Here is an 11,770-nt window from a genome sequence, read left to right as displayed (position 1 = left end):
GTAAATTGTAAAAAGGCGACTAGTTCGAAAACGGTTTTCTTGTCCAAAAAGTAATACAGACGGCCAAACCTTATAATACTAACGGTCTGTATATAAATATTTATGTTGTATGCGTGGGAAAAGCGGGTGTACGGGAATTCGGGCGGGACCATCTTAATGGCGTTTATTATCGGTTTCCAATTTTTCGATACGTTTATTTCAGGTTTATAGTGTGCGTCCATCGACACGTTCGCAACTCTGCACGACGTCGGCACTATGTTATATACTTTCGCGTTCCCGAACGAATTGTAATTTTGTTTTTGTTATTTCTTCGTAAGACTATTCCAACGAAACCGTGGCATTTAAAACTTGAGCTACAGTATTGAATTTGGTAAAATTTGTTTTTCCAATCATTTTCATAAATTTCCAAGACGTCAGCTACTTTTATACTTTTATAGAGTTCTAATGATGCAATATTTTGGAAAAAATAAATTTATAAAATATAACGTTTCTATCGATTATTATTAATTAGTGATGCATGATGATAGTTAAGCCTTTATAATATGTATTGTAATTTATTACTATATTTAGCTTCAATATACATATATACGAATATATATATATTACAATATATATACTTAAAAATGTATTTATTGAATTTTTCTTATGTATACCTATCAGTAAATATAAGTACGTGTACATAGTAATAAAATAGCCATTAATATGATGACCATTTAACTTATTAAGTTATTATAGAAGTAAATCACACTCACGCACACATACAAACACATGTCAATACTACATGAGTTTACTATAAGTTTGATATTGTGATTAGGTATATTATGGTATAAAATATACAGTCAAGTATATTATGTTCGTAAATCTTTGTATGTCCTATTGACTCCTATATGCCGGTCAAGAACTCATGTGTATAGCGTAACTTTAAATGAAAACTTTTCGTTATTACTTGCGTGCTTAGCCATCCTGATCACGTGTACATTCTCGATCTTGTTCAGACTGTACTTGAGTCCAAGTGATCTTTTTTTTCTAGTTTTATACCATTTTTGTTATAAGAAAAGAAGTGCATACGACTATACAAGTTTACCAATCCCGTTCCTGGTTTAATTGTTGTATGTTAGTACCTAAATATCATAATTCCACCTTTTTCCCTTACACCATTGATATAATAATACTATAATTTAAAATAATATAAAATCTTTTATATAATTTTTTCATAATTTTAATAATTCAATTATATAAATTTATTAAATAACTTAAGTTAATTTAATATTATATTTAAATTCAAAATTGGCTTTTAAAAAAGTGTATGATTTTATAACAATATATATAGTTCTCAATTTTTAGATTTGAATAATAATGTGTCTTAATGTAAATATTAAATCTTTATTGTAAATTATTGAACTGCTATTTATATTTGTAACAGTGTATTTGATTGCGTAAACGTTGTATTATCTTAATCTATTATTAATTTCTAAAAAACTTTATTTCATTTTTTTCGTTCTTTGTTGTTATTATTATATATTTTTTTTTACTTAAACTAGGCTAATAAATAATTAATGTACCTATAATATAATAAGAAATTACTTAGTTAAATTATTATATCTATAAATGTTATAACTCCCTATCTCTAACACAAGCTTTTAGCTTACAGGAGGTAGGTAATCAAAACTGTATTTGTTAAATTGTTAATTTGTAAACATTTCTTTTAATTTCTACTTTTGAATTCTATGAAGAAAAATAGACTAAAACGCCTGGTGTTCTAAAATTTGAAAAATAAAATAGAATCCTATATGAAAATACTAAAAACGTTCATAAATTTGCTTATTTATATGGTTAATTTAATCGTATGCTTAGTAAGTACAAAATACAATTCACAAAGTTTATTATAATTAACAATATTTAAAGCATACTTCGAAATATTCGGGTTTCGAGGTTATAGTTTTGATATTAAATGGTATACATATACTGTTCACCCACAACCGTTTACTTTTGTGAAAGACTAAAATGACGTATATGTGGAAGAAATCATTCTGGCATTAAGCTACCGTTTATATTGTAGTAAATCTCATTCCATGGATAGACAATTTTCCAATATGGCTTTATGCATAGTTAGATGCTGATATATTATTTGCTCTCGAACTCCTGAACCAATAATTAATATTGTATAAAGTTTAATGTAGTCTTTATTTTCGTTATTTTTGTTTAATCGTGTACCCGATTGAAAGCGACGTATCGCTGATAATACTAATATTATGAAAACAAAACGAACATAATATCATGTCGTTAATATTGAGTAAAAACAATGTAGAAAAACACAAATATATAAAAGTAATACAAACTATTATACTCGCTAGATTCCAAACGACATCGCGTGTACAATGTATAATGTGAAAATATTTGTTTGATACGTATTATTTAAAATATCATGTACTCGTATGTATACAATTGTTAAAAACAATTTGATTTCTATTACAAACAATGTTGTAAAATAACTATAAGCTATATCATTTCCAAAACACTAAATTTTTAATATTAAATGGTACTTCAGTATATAAATAAATTTCCAAGTGACAGTAGTGGTACTCTAATTAACCGTAAAATTATTAAACCAGTATACTATTTAAAATATCATTAATTGTAACAAAGAATTCATTTAATGAAATGCATAGTAGCAGGAATTGCCCGGAGGAGAAGGTTCATTCTTATTTTATTAATATGATAATTTAAAACATTGTATGGCCATTATTATAACTTAGCTAAACTTGATTCAATGGAACTAGTTTTATTTTATATAATATACTATATATGTTGTCCCCTTTAACAATTCCATCATGATCATGTGTTTGGTAAAAATACGTACTGTTACTGTGAAAAGGGTTGGCAATAGCAATACGGCTTCCGTAAATCGTTATCGTTTACTACAACTACTAGAAAAATATTGATATTGAAGCATTTTTAACAATTCAAAACCGAATTACAGACATAAAAAATAAAATTTTAAAAAACACATGCCATTATATAATCTATCTCACCAACCCGTAAATGGCGTAAATATGCTATTGAGTCAACTGGGCAGTGTTTTAGTGCTAATTTCATATTTTGTATTAGCCAACCGGACAGTGTATTGTTATGTATTTATAATTTATAATTGTACTCAAATTTTCATCAGTTGTATTATTATTATATTCAACCTTATTTAAATATATAATCCACTTCTATATAACATTACTAAATTATGTGTCATACTTTACATGCGACCAGAGTACTTTGCTATTATTGAAAGCTTTTTATGTTATAACAAGTGGCACTTCGTTTTTTTTTTGCTTGGAAAATGTACTTTATTATTGTTAATGTGTGGATCTTCTCTAAATTATCTATCTAATCGTATATTTGAGCCAAGTTTACAAACACCCACCATTGTCCATAAGTGTTATTAACTAGATGATATTGAAACGGTATATTTTCTGATAAGCAATAAGAAACTGATTTCAAAGGAAACCCTAATCTTACTTGTAGCATATATAGGGCAGTCAACATGCCAAAGAATATTTCGGAAGGTATATATAGTCTCCACATGTGGTGAGCGGAGCTAATTCCACATCTGAATCGTCTCAAACCACTCTAATTTAAATTAAGAAAATATTGATGTGAATTAACCATATAAAACATTTTATGAATTTTACCTAATATTGTAATCTTTATCCCGCTTAGGTAGTTGCTAAGTAAATGCTACCTACGGTTTATTTTATATTTTAAATATACGATGTATTAACTTCAAAAGACGGGTAATATACTATATGTCATATAAATTAAGTAAATATTTGTTTAATATTATGGCGGGACTCTCAAACCCCTTCTCTGTTAAGTTTACGAGCTGATTGCGCTACTGTAATGACCTACTGCTATAATCAAGTTAGAATCCTTAAAATCTTTGTTATTAAGACGAACCGGGCGCTTATGTTTGGCTTAACGAATTATCGTCGCAGTGGACAACCGACCATCAGAGAGGCGTAATAATAATGCCTAATAAACACCACTGTTCCGTATTCTGATTATGATCCACCATCATTCTGACAATTCCATTTGACGACACTTCAGACCAAACTTGGTCAACAACTTCAAACCGATAGAGCGAGCATTTTAAGTCATGCGTGACTGAACGTTATTGTAAGGTTACTAGAACTTTGAAATCATGCAACGGACCAACATTGGCAATACCTAAGTATAGGTAAGAATAGTATGTTTATGATATCCTTTCCCTTAAATAAAATGTACACTGATCCTCCCAATCATTCGAAAACATATATTAATTATAAAATGTAGGTAACCTGCAAATTAACAAATTATAAATTATGTAGTATCAAGGTTAAAATATGCTTATAATTGAGTATAAAGCACAGGATGGATGTAGGGTTCTACTCAGTGGCGTAAATTGGGGGTCCAATTACCAATAGATACAATATGTGTTTAAGGTTAAAATAGTTAAATAGTTTTGTTGAATTTATGTACTTGCAATGTTAAATGTAGAATAAAATAAAATATTTTAGGAGGGTGTTGGGGGCGAAGCCCCCCTACAAGTCTGTCCAACCTAGAAACTGATTGCAACCCTAACAATTTAGCCCAATTTACGCCACTGGTTCTACTAAATCGCTCGGATTTGTTGCAACTACAATATCTAAAATGGCCAATTCATGAAACAGTCGTACGAAAAACCAATATCATATGACCAACTGTTACTATAAAGAAAGACAATTTAAGTTTTGTTAGCAAGTTGAAAATGCTCGCGACATTACAATTACCGAATCATTGGGCTCAACGATGGAACGGAAAAACGTCGCCAGAGGTAATTAAACCTTAAAATTGTAAGATCTGCTATAGGTAATAAATATATGTCTAGAGAGTAAGGACACTTCCAAAGTACAGAATGTAATGCATTTTATTTTATTACCGTGTATAAGAAAGTATATATTGGTAGATTTTTGTCTGTGTTACGTTATATAACTTATAATTATGGGTTAAAGTAGGGGGACGCAGGGGTATTTAATCCCCTTACCTCTAATGGTGGTTAAAAAGCATCCCCTTTAACAAATTATTTGTAATATTTGCCAGAACGCTCCAATTATAACTAAACATTACTCAATATAACTCAGAATTCTGTTGAAAAATCTTGGTTTTCATTTTTATGAATTCATGTTATTTAATGTGAAATAAAACATTTATTAACAAAAATACAATTTATGTTCCTACTTAAATATTTATGATTGTTTTTTTTTTTAAATAATGTAAAATTGAGCTTCATATATTATATATTACAAATAGGTGCAAAGTTAATGTGTGATTTTTTACCATGACGTGTAGAACTAACATTTTTTCTTGTGCAATTTAAAGCATTTAAAAACAGTACATTTTTATGATTTAAATATTTTTTGTTTGGATGTTCTTAAAAGACAGCCAATACTTAATATTATGAGAAAAATATTCTCTTTTAAAATATTAAATTTGTATAAAACATAAGTTATTCTTAAAAACGTAGTATTATTTATGATTTAAATTGTTTATGAAATAAATTACAAATTTGAATATTGTTCAAAGATAAATATGGGAAGATTATGTTACACAATCACTGTTTAAACATTACATATTTTACTATAATATGCATAAGACATAATACATATAATTATATATGGAACACTTAAGACTATATGGAGACGTTAGTTCTCCCCTTGAATTTCTTTCCCACTTTAAATGAAACAGGTATTATTGTGATCCTAGACACCTAGTTATAAAATATAAGTAGTAACCTGTAATACGTTTTCATTTTTCATTTTTTAGTTTTTACGTCTGTATAATTATATGGTCATGACTCATGACTCGTCATGATAATGTACTAGGAAAGGAATGTTGTAGGCGTAATCCTAATATTTCTTAATTGTATTATTTTTCTACACCCAAATATGGCCATATTGGAAATATTTGTCTTGTATTTTATTTATTAAATCATAAAGCACAATTATTATTTATTATATATTATATTATTATTTTAGTTTTCAAATAATTTTGATTAATCGCATAATAATATTTATAACATTAGCGGCATGCATAAAACGGAGATGAACACAATACTGACTGAAACATTGTGTTGACAACTAATCTAATTTTCTGTACATTAAATTGTAAATGCGTTATTTAAAACACTCACGTTCTCGTTGGCATATAACTAGATTCTATAATAACTTAATAAGTTAACCTATGATTGTTAAATTATTTAGTACAATTGAAATAATACGTATGCGATAGGTCTTTCGCTCTTATCTGCTATCTGACTGTTCGTCAATGAACGAACATAGGCGAAAAAACATATCATTGTGATGTGTACCGTCAATGCTCCATTAGTGTTGAAGTTCTCGTCTCAGACGTCACAATGATATGGCTGTTGTCCTATGTTCGTCCACCGATGAACACCTAGTCATATGGTAACTTAGACTGAACGACTAATCGCACACATATTTTTTAATTATATTGAATAATATTTAACTCATACGGGTGAAAACCCTTACTCATGCGACGTGTGTGATATGCCGTTTTCTCTCAAAACATCCAACTGAATGCGCAACGACGGAAGCGCACGGGTGAAAACCCGTACCGCTGTGACGTGTGTGTGTGATATGAGTGATATGACGTTCTCTCAAAGTAGTCATCTGAATGTTCATCGGCGGACACACAAGGGTGAAACACCGTACCGGTGCGACATGTAATATCAGTGGTAAGTCGTTACTCGTTGTGACATTCTGACGAGTTACAATAAAATGACAAACCAGCACTCGATGTTTTTCCGCGGACGTGTTAGTAAATTGCACGAAACTATCTAGTAGGCGTGTTTGACAAAAATAATCCTTTCAATATGATTTTAATCATATAACATTTAATAACAGATAGATGTTATATGTTAGATGTTCGTATTGACTGCATATCCGTGTTAATTTCATTGTTTTGTGTATATAAATAATATATAGTTATATGTTTATTAATGTTTGTAGCTAAAACCATTTAGTCGTTGTCCTTTATTTTTAATAAATAAGCATAACTATATGCATTGTGCGTTATGTAATTTTAAACATACTTTAAAGTTAAAAAATTTGCATAGCACTTCGTGGACAAGAGTGGGAGCTGTAGATATAACATGTATGAGACAATAATATGTTGATTAAGATGCAGTGAGCCGGTCTCGGTAGAGATTGATTCAGCACGATTTAACGACGAGGCCTAACCGTTTTGTCATAGGCCTGCTTCGGTGGTGATAAGTTTGTAGTGAATAAATAACACGTAATAAAATTAGAAAATAATGTTTATTTATTGAGACACGTAAAGTCAGCACTAAGTTGTTAAATGTAGAACAACTGCACCGGTCTATGCATAAATGTAGTCAAAATATAGCTAATTCAAAAATGAAACTAAAACCCTTTTTATACAAAATATATGGGCCTAGTTCCCATGCGCGTGTTATGGTAAACAGGAAAATATAAGTTTCTATTTTGTGTTTAATATGTAACATTATTATATACCAAATATAATACGAAAAGAACAACAGACACAAAAATTTATTACGATAAAACGCATAAGACTATTAACTTTCTACCGGGTCAGAAACTATTAATACGATATCAATTTCAGGAAGCAAACAAAAAAAATGAGCATATAAATATAGAGGATCTTAAATTTTAAAAATATCTGATGTAAATTATAAGGCAGATTTAACATTAAATGGGAGATCGACTACTGATGCCGTCATACACGTACAAAGAATAAAACCATTCACAGAAAGAATAAAAATTTAAATTACTGTAAATTACAAATAAGTAATAATCCTTTTATATAATATTATAGTTTTTTTTTATAAATACATATATATATATATATATCAGCTCATAATATTGTTAATAACAAGCAACACCGAATAATAACAGAGGGGGAAATAAGCATAACACTATCTTCAATGAAGTATCAAAAGTAATAGTGTATTAAAAAAGTATACCAAAAAAAAATAAATAATGGAGGAACAAAATTATGTAGAAAACTTATTACAAATAGAAATTTACTGCGAACATAGGAAAAATAGCTATTGCTACACCATACAACGATCGATAATATTATTAAAAACCCTTAATTCAAATATTAATAAAAATAAAAAAATCTAGAAAAATTAGAAGAAATAGTAGGAAATAATAATGAAAAAAAAAAAATAACAGAAAGAAAAGAGGCATACGACTAATAGATTTTTATAACTTTTACTGTGATGTAGCAAATGAAAAACAAATTAAAAGTTTTACACAAACGAAGAAAAATTAAAGCAACAGACAGACAAACTAAGGGACGTATCAGACCATAAAGATCTAAACCAAATAACATTCAAATAAAACAACTATAGTATAATAATGTAATGTATACCATTTTACATCAACGGATAAACCGTAACAAATTCGATATTAAATTATCTTTTTTTTCATCATCCACAACCGTAAGTGAATAAATAATATAGTTTTCACTCTTCTCTTGTTTTTTTAAGCCGTATACGTTAACAGATACGTTCTAGTTGTTTTTTCAAATATTTTTATTACTGCGATGTTGGGTACGTTAAATCAGTAAAATTGTATTTTCTTCGAGTGATGTATAATATTCGGCTACAAGAATATTGCTATTGTTGATCTGGGTTTTGTGAGTTTATTACGGATGTTTTATCTTTGATGTCCTTTGATAATGAAATATATGATAAACCCATCGGTGTATATTTATGTACGTCTAATAATAATAATCCGTCAATGCATTGTAGAGTAAAATCACTTTTTAGAAATATAAATGTCTTCCTTGGACATGAGATTAGCAAAATCTAGATTAATTTTAGCTTCAATAGTGGTATTCATAAAAATTTTCTTGGCGTATGTTTTAAATGCACGGTTTTCTGATAATGTAAAATGGTTTTTATTATATTATTTTATAATTATTTGATTGGTATGTTATTTTGTATATTTGACGGTTGAAAGTTGCTTCTAATTTTGGATTATATTTAATTTGATGTTTTATTGAAAGTGATTTAAGTTTAATTATATTTTTTATGTTATACCAAATTATTGTATATGAGAGCGATGTCTGAAAAATTTCCCGAGTCTTAACGAGATACATGTATGTTTTTTTTAGCATTTACCGCTTCATTTGAATTTTCTGCATGGTGTACAGTGTACAGTACACGTTTAATACCCAAGTGATTTGAACCTGAAATCAAATACATACAATATATTTATTTATCGATAGAGTAATAAAGTAAATATTTTTATGTAGTTTGAATATCAAAAAGCTTATTGTAGTAGAAAACGTTTCATGAAATTGTTAACACATTGAGATCAATTTTATTTTAAATATTTTGATAAAAATTAATAATTTTAAATGTATCAGGGAAAAATAATGTATATTTTCAGGTAAAAAGTCACTAGTTTGTATGTTTTTATCGATTTATCATTAGCAACTATATACATTTAATTATTACAAAAAAAAAATGACTAAAACTGTACATTTAAAAAAATACATTTGTTTTTTTTTCCAATATTGTTAAAATAATAAAAAATATATACGAGTATATAAAATAAAAATATTATAAATTATAATAATATGTATATTATTAATATAGATAACAAACGTACAATGTTTTTCCTTGTAATGCCTTATGAGGTTATCTTTTTGCATTAACATTTGTGAACAAAATATATTCCATACAATTTTATTGGGTGATTTGTGCGACTTGGAAATTGGAATGTGTACGTAGACCATTGAATATTGTAAAGTATTTATCACATGCATTACACGCATAAAATTATTATGTTGACAGAAAACCGTAAAGAACACTATATGAACTCGCTAAACACGGCTTCAATATTCAAACGAATAGATACTTTTTATAACTGGGGGATAATTTTATGTTTATCTAAGCAATATATAAGCACCGCGTACAATATCATACCATGTGGATGAAAACTAACTACGATTTAAAATCAATTGTAAAATAACTGAGAAAACATGGACTGATTTCATGTATGCAATCTACTTTTTTTTGGGAATTTGGATTTTTTAAATTTTGTATACTTACATGGTTATAGACATCGAAAAATCAAAGCACATCAAACATGTACGTAATAATGATCGCCTTTTTTATCGTATACTATATTATTTTAATTTTAGATTTGTATAGCATAATAAAACAACTCAGTGTTACATAATATTAACTATCTATTTTACTGTTTGTTAACACATATCATTTAATGGTTATATGAAGTGCTTAGATTAAATACAATTCAATTTGTTTTTCTTATATATAATATTAAAATCTGAAAATTAATCAGAAATGTAGAATGAATAAAGCGGATTTATATTATAATTTAGTCACGCAAGTCTGAAAATACAATAAAATTGTATATTTATATCAGAAAATAAAATGACAAATTCAGTTATAACCAAAAACACTAGATCTCTAATAAAATATAATATCCACATGTCTGTAGTATGAAAACTAACCGCTGAAAATGAGAAAGTGGACGGCGTGAGTAGTAATTGCCCAGATGTAATTATACGACATATTATCTTTATGAATAAAAAGGTAATATAGTATTAGTATGGAGAAAAATTCAAAAAATAATTTATTCTACATTTTCTTATTTTAATTGCTTGTTTTGCATATTTTTCCAATGTATATTATAGTGTATAATTGCATGTTTATTTAAACAATTGTAAGTGCGGCATTGGCATTAAATTCATAAAACTGATAATAAATTACAAAAATCAAAAGGTAATTAGTAAGGTATTTAAACAAAGGTATTATAGTATTCTATTGTAAAACTAATAAAGGTCGTAATTATAGTTACAGCATACAGCTATTATAAATATATAATATAATATAAGTGTCATGCATTGTGGTGTAAATTAAGGATTTAATGATTGATTTTTAAATGAACTAAAAATATTTGTCTATTAAATTAATTGAGGCTTCTTCAATTTTACCAAACTAACAATAAAAAAGGCGAAAACTTTTTATTTTTATTAGATTATTATAATAAAATTGATTTAAATTTAAATCATAAGTATAATTTAAGTACAATTTTAACATATTAAGATCGAAAAAATCTTTAAGTCCTTATAAGTAATAATAAGCAGTATCAATGAGTATTATTAAAAATCTATATTTGGGATATTAAATACGTATTTATACGGTATACTTTTTATAATATCAAATTGGTCCAAGATTTAACGATATTTTCAAATTGAAAAGTGCGTTAATGAGAATCTATGTAGCTGATAAATTAAAATATGTTCATGTAAACAACACATGTACTTATACTCCAACCTATCCATGAACATTAAGATTTATCAACGTTGTTTTCAAGGCTTGATAATTTATTCTGTATGAAGGTATATGTCGTTTAAGTTTCCGATCGAATTACCTTTGAGAACTTAGTTCGTGAGCATATTATACATTTATACATAAAATACGTTATAATGATACCTTGAAACTCTCGAAAGCTCATATATAAATATGGTATTTATTAGTTCACAAAAATTAATAAGTGGGAAACTATATGTTATTATATAAAAAGTCTATATGTTTATTTTTAATACGGGTATTTGATAAAAAAAAAAATTAATACTAATTATTGGTGTATAGAAACTAAGAAAATATTATTGTTATTATTTTTTTTTTTATTGAATGTAAAATCTTCAACATTAACAA

The sequence above is a fragment of the Rhopalosiphum padi genome, chromosome 1 (genome assembly GCF_020882245.1).
Source record: "Rhopalosiphum padi isolate XX-2018 chromosome 1, ASM2088224v1, whole genome shotgun sequence".
Taxonomy (NCBI): Eukaryota; Metazoa; Arthropoda; class Insecta; order Hemiptera; family Aphididae; genus Rhopalosiphum; species Rhopalosiphum padi.
Note: the sequence above shows the minus strand (reverse complement) of the source record.